Genomic DNA, 20,838 nt, shown 5'->3' with positions numbered 1-20,838 from the left:
ATGAATGGTTTAGTGTTGTGTGGGTGCGTGTGGAGATTGAGGTGCTGAACATTGCTTTGAAATATGTGTGTGTTCAAGGTGAGTCTTCCCTGGGGCCATCCTCAGCCATTAATTCTTTGACCATTATGGGAGATAACTGGAGAGGAAGTGCTTTTCCCCAGCACCTCTCTAATTATTGCCAAGGCTCTGAGCGACAGAGACACCTTTTCTGCCCTCTGCCACATTAAATCCTGACTGATGGACTGAGAACAAAGAAGCAGCTGCTGCTTCTGGCTACTATGGAGCCAGTGCTGTTGAGTAGGTGGAAGAGCTGGACTTGTCTTCAGGAGCTGAGTTCAAATTTCATCTCTGTTTTGGCTTCTTTGTGTGGCCGTGGGCAAGTCAAACTCACGCTTTGACTCTGTTTCTCACAGTTGAAATGGGAGCAAGAGTGATCTACCTCAACGGGGCAAAGTGCACATGATCGTAACAATGTATACTTCCGATGAACGTCTTACAGCAAAATCTAAGGATCTTTTCTCCATGCTACTTCTTTTTTGTTTCTCTTGAGCCTTTAATAAATCCCACCGCTTGCTTCTCCTTTCGTCAATCAATTATTTTGGTTTTGGGGAGTAGTGTTTTGTCATGGTTTCCATCATATCTTTCTCAATGGTTTGTAAAGTTTGCTCCTATTTCCTTAGCGAAATTTGCTCCTATTTCTTCACATTTTTTCCCTTCTGTAGGAGTTGCTCAGGGATCGCTCTCCTTTATACTCTCCCTCTTGGTTCCATTATCCATTCATTTGGTCTTCAGTGCCACCTTTATGCCAAGGACCTACAACTCTGCATTCTTCACCCTTCATCACTTTCCGCAAGCTCTGATATCTCTCATTGGATGAGTGCCCATTGTCTCAAACTTACCTCTGCCAAAACTGAGCTACAAGTTTCCCCTCCTTTTTCTCAGCCCTGTCCAGCATCACTTTCTCTTGCTAATATTGCAGATTCTTTCCTCAAGTTCAGCAATACTTCTTTATTCTCCGCTTTTTCCCTATGTCTAGGTTCTTAACAAGGTCCTGTCGTTACTTTCATATAATTAATATATCTGGGACTTGTTCTTTCCTTAGATGCTGCTTTTTTCTTTTTTACTAAATACTGGCAAAGAGAGAGAAAAATGGAAATGGACTGCTTTCAAGTCGATTCCGACTTATGTCGACCCTATGAATAGGGTTTTCATGGTAAGCGGTATTCAGAGGTGGTTTACCATCCCCTTCCTCTGAGGCTGAGAGGCAGTGACTGGCCCAAAGTTAACCAGTGAGCTTCATGGCTGTGTGGGGATTCGAACCCTGGTCTCCCAGGTCATAGTCCAACACCTTAACCACTACACCACACTGACTCTGGTCAAAGAGAGAAGGGTGCTAATTTAATTGGGGCAGCTGGAGGCATTTAACCCTTTCTGCCCATATCCTAATCTACCTTATCTCCCTCAAGCTGCTCTTTGCTTTGTGTGAAGAGAGGTATAGGTGCCTGTGTCATATCTGTATTTTCCCCCATGGAGCAAACAGCAGGAATTGGGGGATTAGGAAAATGAGGTAGGAGAAAAAGTTAAACACCCTAAAAACCATTTCTCCAAATTAGTGGCTTCACTCTATCCCACAAGCTGCATTTAGTAAAAATAAACATTGGGAGATTAGTCACAGATTTTCTGAGATCCATGAACCATATGGCCCATCTGCACTACACATTTAAAGTAGTATCATGCCACTTTAAACAGTCAGGGCTTTCCCCAAAGAATCCAGGAAATGCAGTTTATTAAGGGTGTTGAGAATTGTTGTGACCTCTATTCCCCACACAGAGCTTTAACTCGCAGAGTCCCTTGGGAAGAGAGAGAGATTGTTAAACCACTCTGAGAATTGTAACTCAGTATGTTCAGACCAATACCTACAATATCTCTTGGTCCCCGCCTGCTGTACACTGGATCTCCCTGCATTGAGCAGAAAAATCTGAAGGGGGTTTATAAGCATAATTGGCTGTACATACAAGCAATGCCCCCTCCCCCACCCCAAACCCTGTGTTTCCCTACGGTCATGGGGAGGCTTTTAAGCACACTCAGCCAACACACACTTGCTAGTCCGCTTCATACACAAGAATGTTAGTGGTGGAGTGGATTGAGATACTGGGGACCAGGCTAGTGTGTACCCCCCTCCGTTCACTACACACTTTATGAAATTATGCCCTTGAATGTTCTTGAACCACTGAATAGGGCTTAGAGGCTATTGCAGTCTGTGCTCCTCCAAGTCACTCCAGAGCAGGGACCCTCAAATCTACTTGCCATTATGTCTACTGCCTCTCGCACCTCGTGTCTGTCTGACAGGAGTTAATGAGCTAAGAAGGATGAGACTCAGGCAGGCTTTAAAGTTTACCCCCCTTTGTATCATTAGCATAAATTCTGAAAATGTAGAGATGCAGGAAGCTGGACAAGCCACTCTGAGCCAATGTGGTGTATTGGTTAGAGTGTTGCACTGAGAGCTGGGAAACCAGGGTTCAAATTCCCGCTTGGCCAACAAGCTGACTGGGTGACTTTGGGCCAGTCACTGTCTCTCAGCCTAACTTACCTCACTGGATTGTTGTGAGGATAACATTGAGAGGGGGACAACCATTGTACGCCACATTGAGCTCCTTGGAGGAAAGGTGGGGTATAATAATACATAAATACAATTTGAGGTGGGAAGGGGATAAATAATCTTGTCTTTGCTAATTGGATCTAGCAAATTTCCAGGGTGAAAACAAGCTTGATTTAAACTTCTCTTTTGGGAGGAATATTCAATCTCTTACCGTTCAGGCTAACAGTTTGCAACATTAGAATGAAAGTGTTTGCTTAGTCTGAACTTTATTACTGGAAACATCTGATCAATAAAGAGGGGGAAAAGAGGATCAAGGAAAAGAATCATACAAGGTATGATTTTACATTTCTGAATTATTGTTGTTATTGTTATCAATAATAATAATAGTATAAGTAGTAGTAGTAGTAGTAAATCAAGCTTCTGTCCCTTTCTTTGATGGGACGTCTAGCTCACACTAGCAGTTGAATTGGTAACTGCTCTTTTTAAGATCATTTAGCCCATTATTGGAACTGCAGTTTGCACTGCAGCTGACTGAAGACCAAACAGCTTTTATTAAACAAATATTCAATATATTTTACAGCCTAATCCTATGCATGCTTATCCCAGAGCAATTGAGTCTCTCTGAGTTCAGTGGAGCTTATTCCTGTGTAAGGGTGCACAGGATTATAGTTGTCAAAGAATATGGTGAAGAGTCAACATCTGTAGTCATGGAAATTAGGAAGTTTTATAATTGAAACAGAGAAGGCCCTCTGTCTGGAGAAACCAGTTTCTTCACATATAAGAAAAAAAAACTTTTTACCTGGAAAAGAGAGAAATGTTATAATACCTGTGGTCCTATCATGCATTTCCTATTCCCAGTTTGCCCCTTGGCCATTTCTGAGCAATTATTCTTGCTGAAAGTGATGCAAACCACCATTTCTAGCTTCCGTTGTTGGCTCCCATATGAATTCTCTTGGCTGTATTGCACAATTCAAGTTTTCACTCTTCACCTGCTTTTATTAAGTGTCTTCCCTTCTCCTTCTCAGTGTCCTGTGTCTATAAAAGCATTGGGGGGACATTCTTGCAAAACGTGCTTACTCAGGGCAGTTTATTCAATCATGTTTATAGTGAAGAAGGAATTTATACAGCTAAGTACAGCATGGTGGGTGTGCTTCTTTGCACTTTATGGCAGTGTCTCTACCCACAAGGCACTTATTAAAATAGGAAAGTCTGAATTCGAACAAGGTGTTTTGGGTTGGTATTTAATAGTGAAATGGCCTGCCTGTTCTAGGTCATTACACTGATAGAATAATTGCACGTTTAGGTTTATAGAGGGGCTTTATTAACCAAAAGATACCAGAGTAAAGTTGATAGGCTTCTGAGATGAAACCACAGCTTGAGTGAAGTACATTAGCTGGTTAACAGCTCCATCACAATAGTTCAAAGATATCCTGAGGCAGTAATTCCCAGCCTGGGGGCTGTGACCCCTAGGGGCCTGCAAACAATAAAGAAATGAATTATTTGTTAATTTTTTGAAAAAAGTCTTCACCCCCTGGACACTGCCTGCTCCCCACTGCCGCTGCAGACGACACCTCCCCCTTGCTCCAAACGAGAGGGGAGGGCTTTTGCTGAAGCGCCAGAGTGTCTTTCAGGTGTGCTGAGGGCAGGCATCTGCCTATAAAACACATGGCAGACACCAAAGGAGGCTGAGGATGGAGCTACCAGGAAGAAGAGGGGATTGCTGTCACTGACTCCTGTCTCCTCGCACTGCCACTGCTAATGACACCCTTACTCAGAATGAGAGGAGAGGGCTTTTTGTGAAGCAAAAAGAAGCAAGGCTGCAAGGAAAGGCTGCTTTCCCTCTTCCTTCCTGGCAGCCAGATTGCCTGCCTTTCTTGGCTTCTGATTCATTGCCATCTCCTTGTAAAAATTAGTCTTATTTGCGAGGCCGCCCAGATCTTGTCTTTGACCCAGACGGAGCCAAGCAGCAGTGAGGAAGCTCAGGACATGCTCGCCCTCCCATCTCTGAGGCTAAATGTGTGTGTCAGCATCCCACTTTCTTCTGCCTACACTCCGCCCCCCTAATCTCTCTCTCCAAGATGCTGTGGCAGTTCAAGGTGTCCCCCCTCCCACCTGCCCGATGCTTGCAGGAAGGGCAGGTGTGTTTGTGTGCGTTGATCTGTGTTCTGCTCCATTCTCATTCCCCAAGCGCATCATCATCCCAAGGCCTAAAAGCACTAGCCCCCCTCCTCAATCTATCCACCCTTTTGTCGTCACAATCCCGCATCCCCACCACTACTACATTGCTGTGCCTTTTATTATCATTATCATCATTAATAATAATAATAAGCTGCAGCAGCAGCAGCTCAGCAGGTTGACTGAGGCTGGGGTCCACATACTGCAGCTGAAATGTATTTATTTATTTATTTATTTATTTATTTATTACATTTATACAGTATCCCAACTTTTCTCCAAGTTGTTCAAGGTGCTCCACATAGCCCCCCCCCCCTCCATTTTATCCTTACACCGACCCTGTGAGATAGGTCAGGCTGAGAGACTGTGTCTGCCCCAAGGTCACCCAGTGGGCTTCATGGCTTGGTTGGGGATTTGAACCTGGATCTTGGTCCAACACTGTAACTCACTGGTGTTGGGAGACAGGACTGTACATCTTCAGACTATGTGGAGGGGGATACCAATTTGATGAACCTTTGTATTAAGGAAAGAAAGCAACACCTCCCTGTCTGCAGGGAGCTTTTATGGAAAGGGATATTTGGAGATGTGATCTTGCCATGCACCATTTTCTAAATTTTCTAAAAGCCCTCTCCTCTCATTCTGAGTAAGGGTGTCATCAGCAGTGGCAGTGCAAGGAGATGGGAGTTGGGATAGTAATCCCCTCTTCTTCCTGGTAGCACCTCCCTCAGCCTTCTTTGGCATCTGCCATGCATGGTATAGGCAGATGCCTGCCCTTGGCGTGCCTGAAAGATGCTCTGGTGCTTCAGCAAAGTCCTCCCCTCTCGTTTGGAGCAAGGGGGAGGTGCCATCTCCAGTGGCAGTGGAGAGCAGACAGAGTCCTTGTAGTGAAGACTTTTTTAAAAAAAATATATTTACTGTTCGCAGCCCCCTTTGGATTACTTCGCGGCCCCCCTAGGGGTCACAGCCCCCAGGTTGGGAACCACTGCCATAAGGCAAGGATGGGGAACTTGTGGCCCTCCAAATGTTGCTGGACTACAGCTTCCATCCTCTCTGACCATTAGCCATGTTGGCTGTGGATGACAGGAGGTAGAGACCAGCAGCATTTGGAGGGCTACAGGTCCCTACCATATGGGCTAGAGACCTAGGTTTGTTTGAATAATAATAATGAAAAATCAAAGCATGCAAGTAAGCATAAATGCAGGAGATATGTGAACTTTTTAAAAATTGATTAATAGCTGGGGGTTACAGATTCAGATCAGGACTGAGGCACTGTCAGAAAAGGAATGCAATCCTTTCCCCCGCACCATTTTCCCAATGAAAAGTGTGCAGCCTTAGCTGCCATTTGCCCCACTGAAGGAAACAACCAGGTACTCTACAGTTTTCATCTGAAAAATGGCATGGAGGGGAAGGGTCTGATCTGAATTTCAAACTCAAATGGTTGCTATTCAATTTTTTTAAAAAATATGCAGGAGATCAGTATCATGGATCTCCTGAGTTCCATCTAGTCTGACCTCAGGCTTCTCAGGATGCTGAATTCTGTATTCTGCACTAACATTCTATGACTGAACTGTGGAATACCCACAGACCTACTCTTTACGTAGCCTGTCATTAAAAGACCTCTATGCCCTACAAGGGCTGAAAGATGAGAGAGAGAGGGATTGCGTTTGTATATCAGCTGAGCTCCACGTGGAAAGGCAGAGGGATGTAAAGGCAGCAGTGTGCGAGACTTAATCCCTGCTGAGGCATCTGGAAAGGGCGTGCCCCGGCAGCAGGCGAGGCAAGGAGGGTCCCTGCAACCTGCTGCTTGGACTTTGACTGCAGGCACGTCTGGGGCACATCTCAGCTAACTGCTGCTTGTGAATAGCCTGAACTGCGCAAGTGTAGAACTCTTGTGCTGGCTTTGAAGCTGAAACACATTGTGTGAGCCTATTGGGAGGTATGGATGCTTTTCGTTCTGACATTTGTACGGGAATACACAGAGGTTATTGCCTGAAATAAGAAGTGCTGCGGCTCAAAGTCTTTTCTCCTTGACCTAGGTCCACATGGCTGTTCCTAATTGCCCAGTGGTGAAAGAAAGCCATTTTGGGCTTATGGCTTCATTTCAGTTTAATCCAGATACCTTAATTAGTTTTTTAAATGCACACATTGGCATGTGAAATAATAATAATGCCTCTGGGCTTAGCACATGCAAGATGCCTTCCCTTCCTATTAAATCATCGAACTAGTCCATCCGGATGTCTTGTTAAAAGATTTGAGCCCTGGTGCCTCTCATTTGAGAAATTATGCTCTGCTAGCTGCAGATCAAGGTGGAAGTATTAACAAATGAAATGTGTCCCAGAGATATCCTTGAAGTCACTATGCACCTATTTGCACACATGGGTGAGCAAGCGCACACACGCCTGCCTTTGGGAGACTCCAACTCCTTTTGAGCTGTAAGGCTGGGATTAATAAAAGGAAAGGATCCCTCCTCCTTAATAGACTGCAGCTGCATAAACATTCCCAGAATTCATAGCCAGCCCTGTCTCCAGGAGCCTCCTCCTTCCCAAACCAAGGCAAATTCCACCCTCCCCTCCCCTCCCACAAATTCAATGACAGCTGCTCCGGAACTTCCCTCCACCAAGTCTGTAAGCCTGGAGAGGTTTGCTTTCCATTAGGGCATTGTTTTGCTTAAGGTGAGAGCCCATGGGAGGAAGAAGTGCATGCTGGGAAAGTGGACCTGGGCCTCACGCTTGCCAAACCACTGTCTGCGAGCTGATTGGGCCTCTGGCTGCTTCCTAAAGCTTTTGGGGAAGGTTTAGAAGGGAGCAAAGTGACTCTGCTTCGTAGAAATATTACAAACAGGAGGCGGGAAAGTTTGCACTTCCAAGTTCTTATACGACCAAATGGGACATGCAGTAATGTCACCCATGCTATTTTAGTTCTGGACTCTTCCAACAAGCGGCACTGCAAAGATCAGGGCAGGAGTAGTGGCTGCTACTGCTTGTGCTAATCATATGCTGGACATTGTACAGATCATGGGCAGGAGCTCTGCAGTTCCTGAATGGCTAAAAATCTATGGGACAAGAGAGAGGAAGGAAGGCCATGCATTGACCAATAAGTAACAGCAATAAAGTGGGGTGAGAACAGAATGATAGTGGAGGAGCACTGAAAGTTATATCAGGTCATGTGTGTGCTATTAAGGAACACTGTTAATCTTCACAGACCTCCTTTTTGCCTTTTCTGTTCTTTTAATATGTATATAACAACTCTGCAAAATTAGAAGAGCACTTGATTGCTGTTAACCTCAGCACAGCCCTGAATGGCTAGGTCACCCTTTGATAAAAAGGGAACTTAAGCTGATGGGTAACTTAGCCGAGGGTCCACAATGAATCCAGAGCAGAGATGGGCTTGAATCCTTACTTCATCTCTCTAGCCATAGTTCCGCAGGGATGCCAATGGGACTTACCCCCCCCCCCGCAAATAGCAGCTTCAGAGGGAGGATTTTTATTGGTCTGTGCCAGGAGAGGAAAGTGATAAACTCTTTCCCTACTCCACCACTCATTGCAGTTCCAAACCTGACTGCCCGCCCCCACAGCAGCTGCTATTTACAGTTTTAAAAAAGGATATATCCTCTTGTGAAAGCACATGTTTAATGTAACATGTACTTTTGCCTGCTTTCTGTCCCTAAGGCTGGCAATGATCCTCCAACACCTTAGTCCCCCTGGCTGAACCTTATCATGAAACAATGTAAAGTAGCTGCTTCAGGCAGCAAATTTCAATGAGAAATCTCCATCTCAGTGTATCATTTACAAAAAATAAAAGAAAGGTCTCCAATAATTTTCACTTTTTGCTTCAAGTATGAAAAAATGTATCTAAGGCTGCCAACACAACAGCCGCATTCAGGCCACCTGATTCATGTGTTCAATCTTGCACATTAACATATGAGAAGGGAGCTTTAGCCAATCTCTGTTTCAGAGAAGTCAGAAGTCAGTATCATGGTGATGTTGGGATACGGCTTAATTTGAACCTGTTCTCAGTACCAAAGATCAGCCCTATAAGATGAGAAATGTAAAAAAAAAGTGCCTCTAAGCATGGGCAGAGTGATTTCCTCCCCGGTGAATAACAGCACTGAGTCCCCACTCATCCTGCTGGAGAGAGCCTAGCCTTGCAGCCTTTCTTCAATGTGTTCAGTCCTACTATATATGGAGTTTTCAGGTACGATGTAGCTATCGAGGTCACTTCTCGAAGGAGATCTCCTCATGAGGTGTCAGACAAGGGTGTGTTCTTGCCCCCACCCTATTTAACCTATACTTGGCTGATCTTCCTTCTGTCCTGGGAACGATACAATCCCATCCACCAAAGATTGGGCATACAAAAGTACTCACTCTGCTTTACGCAGACAATGCGGTTCTAATTTCCCAAACCCTGCTGGGTCTTAAGAGACTACTCAGTGGCTTTGTAGAATATTGTAAAGATACATACCTTACAATTAACTATACTAAATCTAAGGTAATAGTATTTTACAGGAGAAAAGTCAGGTACCCCTGGTTCATGGGGAACGACAAAATCGAACAGGTTGACTCCTGGGTATCTGGTTCCATGAAACAGTCAGCTGGAGAATCCATGGCAAATATGTTAAGGCCAAAGCTGAGAAAAACTTGGGTGCAATGACCCGCTTCTTTTTCACAAAGGGTGGGAAATTTTTGCCAGCAGCAGTACGTGTTTTAAGAACCAAAATAGTCCCGATGATACTCTATGGGGCACCAATTTGGTATCCCTACTTTAAAGGATCACTCGAAGGAATTCAATCCTTCTTCCTCAGATCTATTTTTGGTGTCACAAAATGTGTTTCTGGAGCTACCCTTAACTTGGAGGCTGGCCTTAACTCTTTAAAATGCTTAGCTTGAATCTATGTCATTCAATTCTGGCTATGCTGCTGTCTTATGCTCGCTCAAAGCTCATTTACGTTTCAGGTAATGAGAGACCCTCTTAAACCATCTTGGACCAAGGTGGTGGTGGATAAAGTTGTTTCAGTTGGCCTTTCTCCTCCTGACTTACTCTCTATGGAACTTGGTAGGGCCAAGGCGATCATTAAACAGTGGCTAGTGGACATTGACATCCACGAGCTTCTTGTAGCTGCTTCGGGCCCCTGTTCCCCTCAATCACTGGGTCTAACAGGTTTCCCCTGTAATGATGGGATGCTCTTTCTAAGTTGGCTATCTGTACCTAAGTACAGGAGGGCATTTTCTCTTGCCCGATTCAACGCCCTACCTTCTAAACTCTTGGAGGGTAGATACGATAAAACTCCAAGAAATAATAGATGCTGCCCCTGTGATAATGCTGGAGTGGAGTCTGTTTTACATGTTCTGTCTAATTGTAGGTATTATGAAGGGGCCAGAAAAGATCTTTTATACCCTATTATGTGTCCCTTCCAGGCCGCTCCCCTGAGTCTCTTCTGCCTGTTTTTCTAGAGGGCTCTGACAAGGCAATTACCGTTCAAGTGGCCAAATTTCTGAACGTGGCCATTGTGACCAGACCCTGTAAGACTGTGAATTGTAATTAATTTTATCGTATTGTTTTGATGTCTGCCATAGCTCTGTCACCAAGCAGTCTCATGTTAATATTTTTATACTGTATTGTGGTTGGTTGACTGAAATAAAAATTATTCATACTTATATGGAGTTTTAATGAAGAAAAGTGTAAAGCGTATACAGAGTGCCTCCCCTCCCCACTGCATAGTTACGGACTCCTTCCCTCCCTCAGACCAATCTAGCATTTGGGTGTGTAATGCCCAGGCATGCTAGAGCCCTGGCTTCTCTCACTTTTTGGGAACTAAGCACTATTTTTGCCCAAAATGCTTTCCCACATTTAACATCTCTAGAAGATTCCTAGTCTTTTCTTGGCACTGAAGATGCCATCCCTCGTAGGAACAAAGGAACTAAGCTGCCTTCTACGGAGGCCAACTATTTGTTTTGTCTGTACAAGTGATGGGGAACCTCCAGCCCGTAGGCCTAATTAGGCCAGACAGTAGTCTTTATTTGGCCCACGTGAGGCTATTTTCCTACAGGAAGGAGAGGATCCATGAATGGATTGTGTTCTCCCACTTGCTCTGCTGGGCAGGAAGATACAAATAAGCAGGGCTCACCCAAGTAGGAGATGGGATGAGCAACACTTCCTCTCAGTTCACTGCCTGCCCAGCTCTATAGCAGGACATGTTTGCCGTGACTCCATTTTCCTGAGCCATTGTGTCTTCTTTTTTCTGGCAACCCAGCTTTCTTTTCACTTTCTTTTTTGTTTTCCCCCAAGCCACATCTACCCATCCCATGCCTAACATCTTATATGGCATGAGGTGTGGTGCAGTTAAAGTTGTGGCTGCAAAGAAGCAATCGTGAGCATTAAAATGTGCTCCTAATTGTTTCTTGGCAAGCTGGACTTGCATCCAGTGCCTTTTAAATTTGATGCCAAATGCAAGCCCCACTGGGATTGGTTCCACTCAGGAGCTCCTAATCTGAGCTCCTGAACGGAGCTGATCCCTGCCAAAAGCAGAGCTTGAAGTCTGTGCTAATCTGCAATGGCTTCAAGCCCCACTAGGATTGGCTACACTCCAGATTTTCTGATTGGGAGCTCCCATGTGGAACTAAGCCCAGCAGGGTTTGCATTTGACACCAGCTGATTGGTGGTGACTTCAAGCATTGCTTGGATTGGCTGGGATCCTCCTTTGCAGAGCAGTTTAAACTCAAGCTGTGCTGGAAAAAGAAAAATGGATCACCTGTGGTCATGGTGACATAGGTGATTAACAGATGGGTAGCCCTATCCACCTGTCAAAACCCACGAGGAGTGGGAGACTTCAGGATCTAACCCACCAGGTTGAAAAGGTTCTCTACCCTGCTCATTTCTGATTGGTGATGGCTCTCAGTGCCAGCCCTACTACTAGGCAGAGTGAGGCAGTTGTTTCAGGCAGTAGATGCTGGGAGGTGGGACAGGAAGTAGTTGCAAAGTGTTGCAGGATAGAGCTTTGTGTACCATGCACAGCTAGCCCTATACCCCCTAAGCTAGCCTGTTGGCCTCAGATACAGTGGAGGATGCTGGCCTGTTGCTGCCAGTGTCAAAGTAAGATATCAGTTGCCAGTCTGGCTGGCTTCTGTACATGGAATTGAGAGGAGGCACCACCTTGTCCTTTACTTCAAGCACCAAAGTGCCTTTGGCCAGCCCTAGCAGCTCTCCAGGTTTCCAGACTGAAGTCCTTCTCAGCCTACCTGGAAGAATTGGGGCCTTTTGCATGCAAAACATGTGCTCTATCACTGAGCTGCGGCCCCTCCTCTCCATCTTTGTCTGGTCTTTAAACTACCTTAGTGAGGTTTGGCTTCCTTTACCTTGTTGCTCTCCTCCTCCCACCCATCCCCCACCTTCGCTTTCAGAGCTACTCACAGCCAGCAAATCTCCATGTCTCTTCTGGAATTCATCCAGAGACTTGAAGCAGCTTTCAAATACATTCTTACTGAGTGTTGAGAAATGTGTGGAAGCTAGCTAAGGGGGAGGGCAGGTGGGGAGGAGAAAGTGAAGAGGTAAGGAGGGTGAAGAGGTGAGGGGTAGATGCTCACATGACCTGCTGATCCTCAAAATAGAAAGCATTTTGGATGGGAGTAAAGTAGCCTTCTGATACAGCTCTGTTCATTCTGTGGAGATCACAGGATGCAACAAGCACAGCCTCAGTAGGCAACTTAACGCTGGGACAATGGATTGAATCAAAGGATTTCTGGATCCCAAGCATCTCTCTTTATAAACACTAGCTGTAATCCATGTAATTGCTCATTAGCATCCATAGCTTTGTTTTAAAAACAGCCTCATATTTCTAGCCCTCATAGTTGTGAGATGCTTGCAGAACCCAAGAGCTCCATAGAACCCTGGTTGAAAAACACTGAGTCTAGAGGTGAAGGGGGGCATCCCAGCTGCTCTTTGCTCCCCTGACACTTCCCCCACCCCAGTATTGCAGTTATGATAAATCAAGACACGTTGCTCTCATGAGGTGGGGGTGTGCGATAATGAGATTTGCTGGGGAAATAACTGACAGACGTTGGAAATAAAAACTGAGCATAGAGGAGCTATGGCTGGATGAAGGGAGCTAAGCATCCTGGGCTATGAATGAGTTATACAGCTACCTGGATAACATCATTGGTCCATGTACCAGTAACACAAAGTGATTGTCACATTACAGTATACTGTTTTGTTGTGGATGATTGGCTCATCCGAGCCCATTCTGTATGGAGACCATTACCAGGGCTGGAACCTCTTGGATGATAAATCTGTGCGGTTCCCCTGAGCTATGGCTCCAAATAAGGCCTTTCAGTACTGATCTATATTGGCTGGATTCCTGGGTCACATGAATGGGGCAGGGATATGGGGGCATGACATAGGTTAGGTCAACAGAAGACTTTAAAGCAGGAATGGAGAGCCTTTTTCAGCTCAAGGATCAGTTTCTTAAGGGTAACCTTCTAGGGGCCACATTCCAGCAGTGAATGGAGCAAGGCAAAAGTGCATGGAGCAATGAGCCTTTGTGTGGTAGGTGACATTCCAATCATGCACAAGCTAGCAGTTTCTACACATACACACCACCTCTCTCCATCCAGGCAAGCAAGAAGCACCATCACAGTTCAAGGGCACGCTTCAGCCAGGGAAATGCACTTGAGGAGGGTGTGGAGCAGGGCTGGCAAGGGGTGTAGCCTGAGGAGAGTCCCAAGGGCCAGACAGAAACTAGGAGGGCCACACTGGGCCCTCAGGTTTCCCACTCCTGCTATAAATGGTTTATCATGAGTCTCTCTGGTTAAGGTGTTGCTTGCTGGAGTGAGGGATCTGGATTCTGGATGCACTGACTCTCTTTTCCATCTAAGCTATCAGTCTTCCTTGTCAATGACCTCCTACCACATCCCTCTCTCTTGCAACGTGCTTATTCCCCTCATGCATACTGTACAACTTGGTATGTACAGTTATGTGCACATTATTTCTGTGGAAACTTTGTTACTGCAGCAAAATTCAAGCTTGGGGCAGGCTATTGCCCATTGGTTCTACAGACAGGTGCTTCTGGGTTATAGAGTTGGCTGACGGTGGTAACCAGAATGAGAATTCTTCCTCTCTCATCTCCTGGCAATTCTTATGTCAAAAAGGGTTATATTAGCCAGCTGATTTGGCCAGGAGATTCAAAATCCCCTCTGAGGGAGGCCAGCAGCTTGCGGCTGTCAGTTGCTATTGCTGTCCTCTCTATTGAACTATGGAGGTGCCTATGTTGGGAGAAGCACTTTGAGCTCCTTCTGTGATAGTAATGCTGGTGCATTAAGTATATGGTGGTTTCCATGACATCATCATGGTGATGCTATTACTGCCTGTTGATTGGTGATTTCCATGTGTGGCCGTCATCAGGAGCATAATTGTGACTGGTAGGTGGTGGTGGAGTTGCTAGGGATGCCATAGAACTTGGCTGTTGCCATTACTTGCCTTGTTTTTTCCCACCATTTGTTGCCATGCTTTTGATGTTGCTGTTGGATGAGCATAGTAACCTAACCAACTACATTGTTGAGTCCCAGCTCCCCCAGTGTTGAGCCCCAGCTCCCCCAGACAGATCCAGAATGGGAGCCTCCGGCAGACCAGGGAGGGGAGTCAGCAGAGAATGAGGCAATAGAGGATATTGGGGGGGAAGAGGTAGACTGGCCATTGGCGCCCCCAGGCAACCATGCTGAACCTGATCCTGTTCTGGGGGGATGCAGACCGGTTGCCGATGCCCCTAGACAGCCCCCCCGACAAAGATCCTGCTTCATTGGCTAATGCTCCAACAGAGCAGTCGAGAGCCGAATTGACGCACGTGCCAGACCCACCTCCCCGGGAGACCCTGTCAGACATTCTGCACGATTCACCGCCAGACATTCCTGAGAATTCCTCTCCAGTCAGTTCCGCGCCCCCTGTGGATAAGCCGGCACCTGGCGAGTCTTTGATGGCAGAGGAGGCACCAGGGAATCATCCCCCTGTGTCGGGCACTAGACGGTGTGAGAAGCGGGATGATCAGAGGATGCCGATTCAAAGGAGCCAGAGATTACTGGCGAGGAACTTTCCTACTTAAGTCGGTACCTCCCTGATAGGGGTGCTGAGTCAGCTTACTTCATATGCTACAGAGTATGTCTAGAGAGCTTAGACAGAATTTGTAGTAGATGACCTAGTTAGGTTGATAAGGCGCGTTGCCTTCGCTGGAACCGCTACTTTAATAAAGTAGAAATTGATTCCAGTCTCATCCCCATCTTGTGTCTCTGACTCTGGGCCAGACACCCAGGTAGACCAGGGGGAGGTGTCGGAGGAGAATGAGGCTTTTGAGGGTGTTGAGGGAGGGGAGATGCCGACAGCCCACAAGTTCACATGGACAGCCCTTCTGTTGACGTGGAGGTAGTGAGCATAGACAAGTCTATGAAGCGCACTGCTTTTGATGTAACCGTTATTCTAATAAAGCAAGAATTAATTCCAGCCTCACCTCCATCCCATGATTCGCGCTCTGGGCAGGACAGCTTGACTCAGCCACCATCTCTCTTCCCCGACGCTTCCATGACTGACAACATGGAGACTAGCAGCGCCGCCAAAGGGGGACTCCCTGTGACCAATGAATTCTTGTACACCGAGCTCCAGAACCTCCAAGCCGTGACCCAGAACTTACAACTCAAGAACCAGAATCTTCGAGCCCTGATCGCCCAGGAAGGCATGCCACCGGCAGCTGTGCCACCTGCCAGAATCAAGTCTCCTGTGGGGCTATCCTCCCGTTATGGTGGCCAGAGTGACCAGTTCGCCATGTTCCTTGCCCAGTGTGAACTATACATATGTGTATGTCAAGCTGAGTTCCCAACTGACTAGTTCCTGACCGTTCATCATCAGTCTTCTGGAAGGGGAGGCCACCAAATGGGCCACCCCATACTTGATCAGAAATGACCCCATCCTGGGCCAATATACCGCCTTCATTGCAGCCATGAACGAAATGTTCCGTGATCCTCAATGGAAGGAGACGGTTGCCCGCCAGCTAGGAACTCTGAAACAAGGGAAGGGCTCTGTAGGGGTCTACACTAATACCTTCTGTGTCTTAGTCCAATAGACTGAATACAACGACCCGGCACTGATGTACTTTTATCTGAATGGTCTGAGTCCGGAGGTGCTGGATGAGTTGGCGCACACACCCCAGGTCTTTGTCGGAGTTGATCTAGTTGTGTTTGCAGATTGACAGTCGTCTCAAGGGCCATTGTTTAGAGAGCAAAGTGGAGCTGATCCATTCCTAGGCATCACTACCTCTCCCGTACATCCACTATCCTCCTAGTGTGGGAACCTCGACCTTGTCAGGGGTGGAGCCCATGCAAATCAGTGGGGCTCGACCATGTTTGTTGGAGGAGGAGAAGGAGAAGCACAGGAGGGAGGGGCTATGTCTATACTGTGGAAAAGGGGGACACCTTGCCCGCGGATGCCCTTCCAAAACCGAAAAGGCCCGGTGCCGGAAAACTCCACATCCCAGCTCTCATAGAGGCCAAAGAGTTGGGAGCCAAGTCAATGAAGCGGCCTCATCAGCAGCCCCTTCCGTCGCAAGCCACTCTACTCATGCCGGTTTGACTGATTCTGCCTACGGGACAGAGTTTCTAAGCCAACACCATGATTGACAGTGGAGCTTCATTGGTTTCATGGACTGTGACTTTGCCCATGAGCATGGTATACCCCTTCAGACGCCCGCACAACCCTTGTCCGTCGAGACCATTGATGGGCGGCCCCTAAAGTCAGAAACTGTGGCCAGGGTGATGGAGACGCTAGGGATGGAGATCCCGGGGCATGTAGAGGAACTGTCATTCTATGTGGCATCCTTGCCCCATTTCCCCATGGTGTTGGGGATGCCATGGCTGGTCCAGCACAACCCAACAATTTTCTGGGACTAAGTGGTGCTGGTGTTCACCTCAAAATACTGCCATCAGCACTGCCAACCTGGAAAGAAGCCTGACCCTGATGTCGTGGTTGGAGCAGTTATGCAAGAGGGAACTTCTTTGCCCAAGAAATATGAGTACTGGAATGTGTTTGACAAAAAGGAAGCTGACCAATTGCCCCACCACCACCCATATGACTGCACCATCAACCTGATGCCAGGAGTGCGCATCCCATCCTATTCCCTGTCGGAGCCGGAGCTGGTGGCGTTGAGGGAATTTCTGGACCCAAACCTGAAGAGAGGGTTCATTCGACCATCTCAGTCCCTGGCAGGGGCACCCTTGCTGTTCATTAAGACTGGGGAATTACGTCCGTGTAACAACTACCGGGTGTTGAATCAAATCACCATCCCCAACAGCTACCCCCTACCGCTCATCACAGAGATGCTGGAGCGACTGCAGTCCACCAAGATCTATACCAAGCTGGATTTGAGGGGGGCTTACAACCTGGTGAAAATAAAGGAGGGGAATGAGTGGAAGACCATCTTCAAGACACGCTATGGACAGTTCGAGTACCTCATTATGCCCTTTGGAGTATCCAATTCTCCGGAGGTCTTCCAAAACTTTATGAACGACATCTTTAGGGACTATTTGGATTGATTCATGATAGTGTATTTGGACGATATTCTGATATATTCGGACTCCCCCGAGGATCATGAAGCAGTGTTGCGGGCAATGTTGCAGCACCTCCAGGAACATCATCTCTATGCCAAGTTAGAGAAGTACAGGTTCGACTTGACCACACTGGACTTTTGGGGATATTGCTTTTTGCCAGCCGGAGTAGAAATGGATCTGGGCAAGGTTCACTGCGTTCTCACGTGGCAACCTCCCAGAACCAAGAAGGATCTACAGTGTTTCCTGGGGTTTGCCAATTACTACCACCGGTTCATCGCAAATTACTCTGACAAGATGGTGCCCCTCACTGACTGTTTGAAGGGGCCGGGGCCCTTTCGCTGGACATAAGCCACACAAAGAGCCTTTGAAGAGTTGAAGGTGCTGTTCACCTTGGAACCCATACTACAACACCCAGATCCCACACGCCCCTTTGTGGTCAGGACAAATGTGTCAGACATAGCCATCGGAGGGTACTTTTACAACCAGCACTGAAGGGGGGGGTTAATACCTTGCGCCTACTTCTCGTGGAGGTTGACAAGTTCAGAGCAAAACTACATCGTGCGGGAAAAGGAGTTGCTGGCCATTCCGGATGCCTTTGAGACTTGGCAACATCACCTGGAAGGAGTGCAGCACAAGATCTGGAGAGCCTTCACACTGCCCGCAAGCTGAACCAAAGACAGGTGCGCAGTCGCCAGGGAGTTCTGGTGGCCTCGGATGAAGCGAGAAGTGGAACATTACGTCCGATCCTGTCCCACCTGTGCTCGGGCCAAACATGCCACTGGGTGACCCACCAGGCTATTAGAGCCACTTCCGACCCCCCAAGGACCCTGGCAGATGGTCACAATGGATTTCGTCACTGACCTCCCTACTTCGCATGGGAAAACAACAGTGCTGGTAGTAGTGGATACATTCACGAAAATGGCGCATTTCATTCCGGGCACGGGACCCCCAAATGCTCAAGATACGGCCTGTTTTTATGTGCAGCATGTGTACCGGTTGCACGGCCTCCTGGACATTTTGGTCTCCGATTGAGGGACACAGTTCATGGCATGTTTCTGGCGAGCAATGTGGCAAATCCTGTGGTGTGAGCTGAGACTTTAATCGTCACATCACCCACAGACAGATGGGCAAACGGAAAGGGTTAATACCATGCTAGAACAGTATCTGCATTGCTATGTCAACTATCAGCAGGATAACTGGGTCTCCTTGCCCCTAGCGGAGTTTGCTTACAACAATGCCGTCCACGCGACTACACAACAGACCCCATTTTTTGCTAACCTGGGATATCACCCTCGAGCTTTTGCCGCCCCCCGAACCAGTCCATCTGTCCTGGCTGCGGAGGATTTCGTACAAGAGCTTCAGGCTATGCAACATCTGTTGAAAGAACAGTTAGAGTGGGCCAAGGAGGATTATAAGAAGGCTGCGGATCAGCATCAGCAGGAGGGTCCTCCGATTCGAGTGGGGGACAGAGTGTGGCTATCTACGCGTTACTTGCCGATGCAGGGATGCTGTCATAAGTTAGAGGACTGAAGGGTGGGACCCTTTGAAGTGGAGGGTCAGATCAACCCAGTGGCCTTCCGCCTGAGACTACCTCCCACCTTCATAATACATCCCGTGTTTCATCGCTCTCTGCTGACATTAGAACATACCCCTGATCCTCACAGAGAGTGTGTGGAGCCGCTACCTCCCCTCACAGTGAATGGACAGGAAGAATATGAAGTGGAACAGGTGTTGGACTCACGGAAACACCGGGGACGTCTTCAATATTTAATTCACTGAAAGGGGTGTGATCCTTCAGAGCATTCCTGGGAAGCAGTAGAGGATGTTCATGTGCCAGACTTGGTAAGAGACTTCCACGAAGCCTACCCAAACAAGCCCAAGCCCAGGGGGTGGAGGGGAATAGTGCATGGAGGGGGGGATGTTGTTGAGCCCCAGCTCCCCCAGGTAGACCAGGGAGAGGTGGTGGAGGAGGAGGCTTCCGAGGGCATTGAGGGAGGGGGAGATGCCGACAGCCCGCAAGTTCACACAGACAACCCTCCTGTTGACGCAGATCCCACTGTGTCTACAAATGCTCCAACAGGGCCGTTGGGAAGCGACCTCGCATGCGCCAACTCCACACACCCCAGGATTCCCCACCAACCTGCTTCCTGCCCCCTGAGTCGAGTCAGCACCTAGTGAGCCTGTGCTGTCAGATGTACAGCTGGAGGATCGTCTCCCCTTGCCTTGCACGAGACGACGTGAGAAGCAGGACGGCCAGAAGGTGGTACTTCAGAGGAGTCAGAGATTCCGAGTGAAGACCTTTCCTATTTAAAGCGTCACCCCCCTGATTGGGGTCCTGAGTCAACTTATTCCACATGCTGCAGAGCATGCCTAGGTGGCTCAGGTAGAGGCATTAGTTAGTTAGAATAGACAGATCTATGAAGCTCACTACTTTTGATGTAACCGTTACGCTAATAAAGCCTGAATTAACTCCAGCCTTGCCTCCGTCCTGTGATTTGTGCTCTGGGCAGGACATACATTGATGTAAGTTCCAGTGTAGCAGTGGCCACCTAAAATGTACAGGGTTGCCCCACCCACCTTTGAAAAATGATTCTAAAACAAATTCCTTTTGGTTGTGGCTTCTTTTGCTCAGTTGGTAACAGATGCAGAATTTGGCTTGTTGATACAGAGAATTTGGACTGTCTGTTTGCAAAATACAGTTGCTTTCCCTTAGCGTTCTCTCTTTCTATCTTAAGTATATACCCCACCAACTTCACTTAAAAGAGCCATCTTGGGGGCTTGCAACTTAACATGAATAACACTGCAAAAATAATACAAGTTAGTGATTCAGCATGTCACATCCCCACATCTTTCTGACTTGCATGCGGCCCTGGGAGCTGTAGGTGTTTCCAGGGTGTGCTTTGCTTTATGCCATGTGGTTTCCCAGTTGGGTATGGTGTGCAAGCTATGTGTGCTTACAGTACAGTTTGCAATCCGGACTTCTCTCATACTGTAAATGTTTCTTGGAGAGCTACACCACAGCCTCCTCCCTTCTTCCCTCTGGGCTTCTCCTAGCCTCAGGAAAATGTTGTGGAATGTAGACACATATTCTGATGCTGGGCACTCATCAATCACTCCTTTCTATACATAGAACCATGTTTCTCTCTCTCTCTCTCTCTCTCTCTCTCTCCTAATTGTTGCTTAGGTTCCCCCTGCTTTTTTTCTTCTTCATTGCTCTCTTTTCATGGATCTGCTTCTTTTGTTTTTCTGGTTTCCCTTGCTTGATAACTTTGGTTTTTCTCCCCTTACTAAACTTTTCCCCACTCTCATTTATTTTAGTGTATTGTGGCATTTCTTTCCCTGCTCTATTATTCTTTCATTTTCACATGTGAATCCCTCCCACTAGCCCCCCCAACACACACACACACACGCTCTCTCTTCCATCCATTTCAGGCCTCAGCTGTTGGCTCAGTGTGTGTCTCAGCATCTGGAGTTGTTTGAAGAGAGGAA

The 20,838-nt window shown here is 47.3% G+C and overlaps 1 long non-coding RNA gene across 4 annotated transcripts in view; it reads left to right on the top strand.

Moving 5' to 3' along the window:
* LOC133367203 (uncharacterized) overlaps positions 1-20,838 on the top strand; it is a 114,288-nt gene that overhangs the window by 40,235 nt on the left and 53,215 nt on the right. The window contains exon 4 of one of the 4 annotated variants that reach the window (XR_009758542.1): positions 414-544. The exons of the other annotated variants lie outside the window; for them this stretch is intronic. This is a non-coding gene — a long non-coding RNA (uncharacterized LOC133367203). Of the gene's footprint in view, positions 1-413; positions 545-20,838 lie in introns of those variants that run through there. 4 annotated transcript variants of the gene reach the window in all.

This window comes from Rhineura floridana, chromosome 11 (genome assembly GCF_030035675.1).
Source record: "Rhineura floridana isolate rRhiFlo1 chromosome 11, rRhiFlo1.hap2, whole genome shotgun sequence".
In the NCBI taxonomy this organism is placed as follows: Eukaryota; Metazoa; Chordata; class Lepidosauria; order Squamata; family Rhineuridae; genus Rhineura; species Rhineura floridana.
The sequence above is the reverse complement of the archived record's forward strand: the minus strand, read 5'-3'. Positions and strand labels throughout refer to the sequence as shown.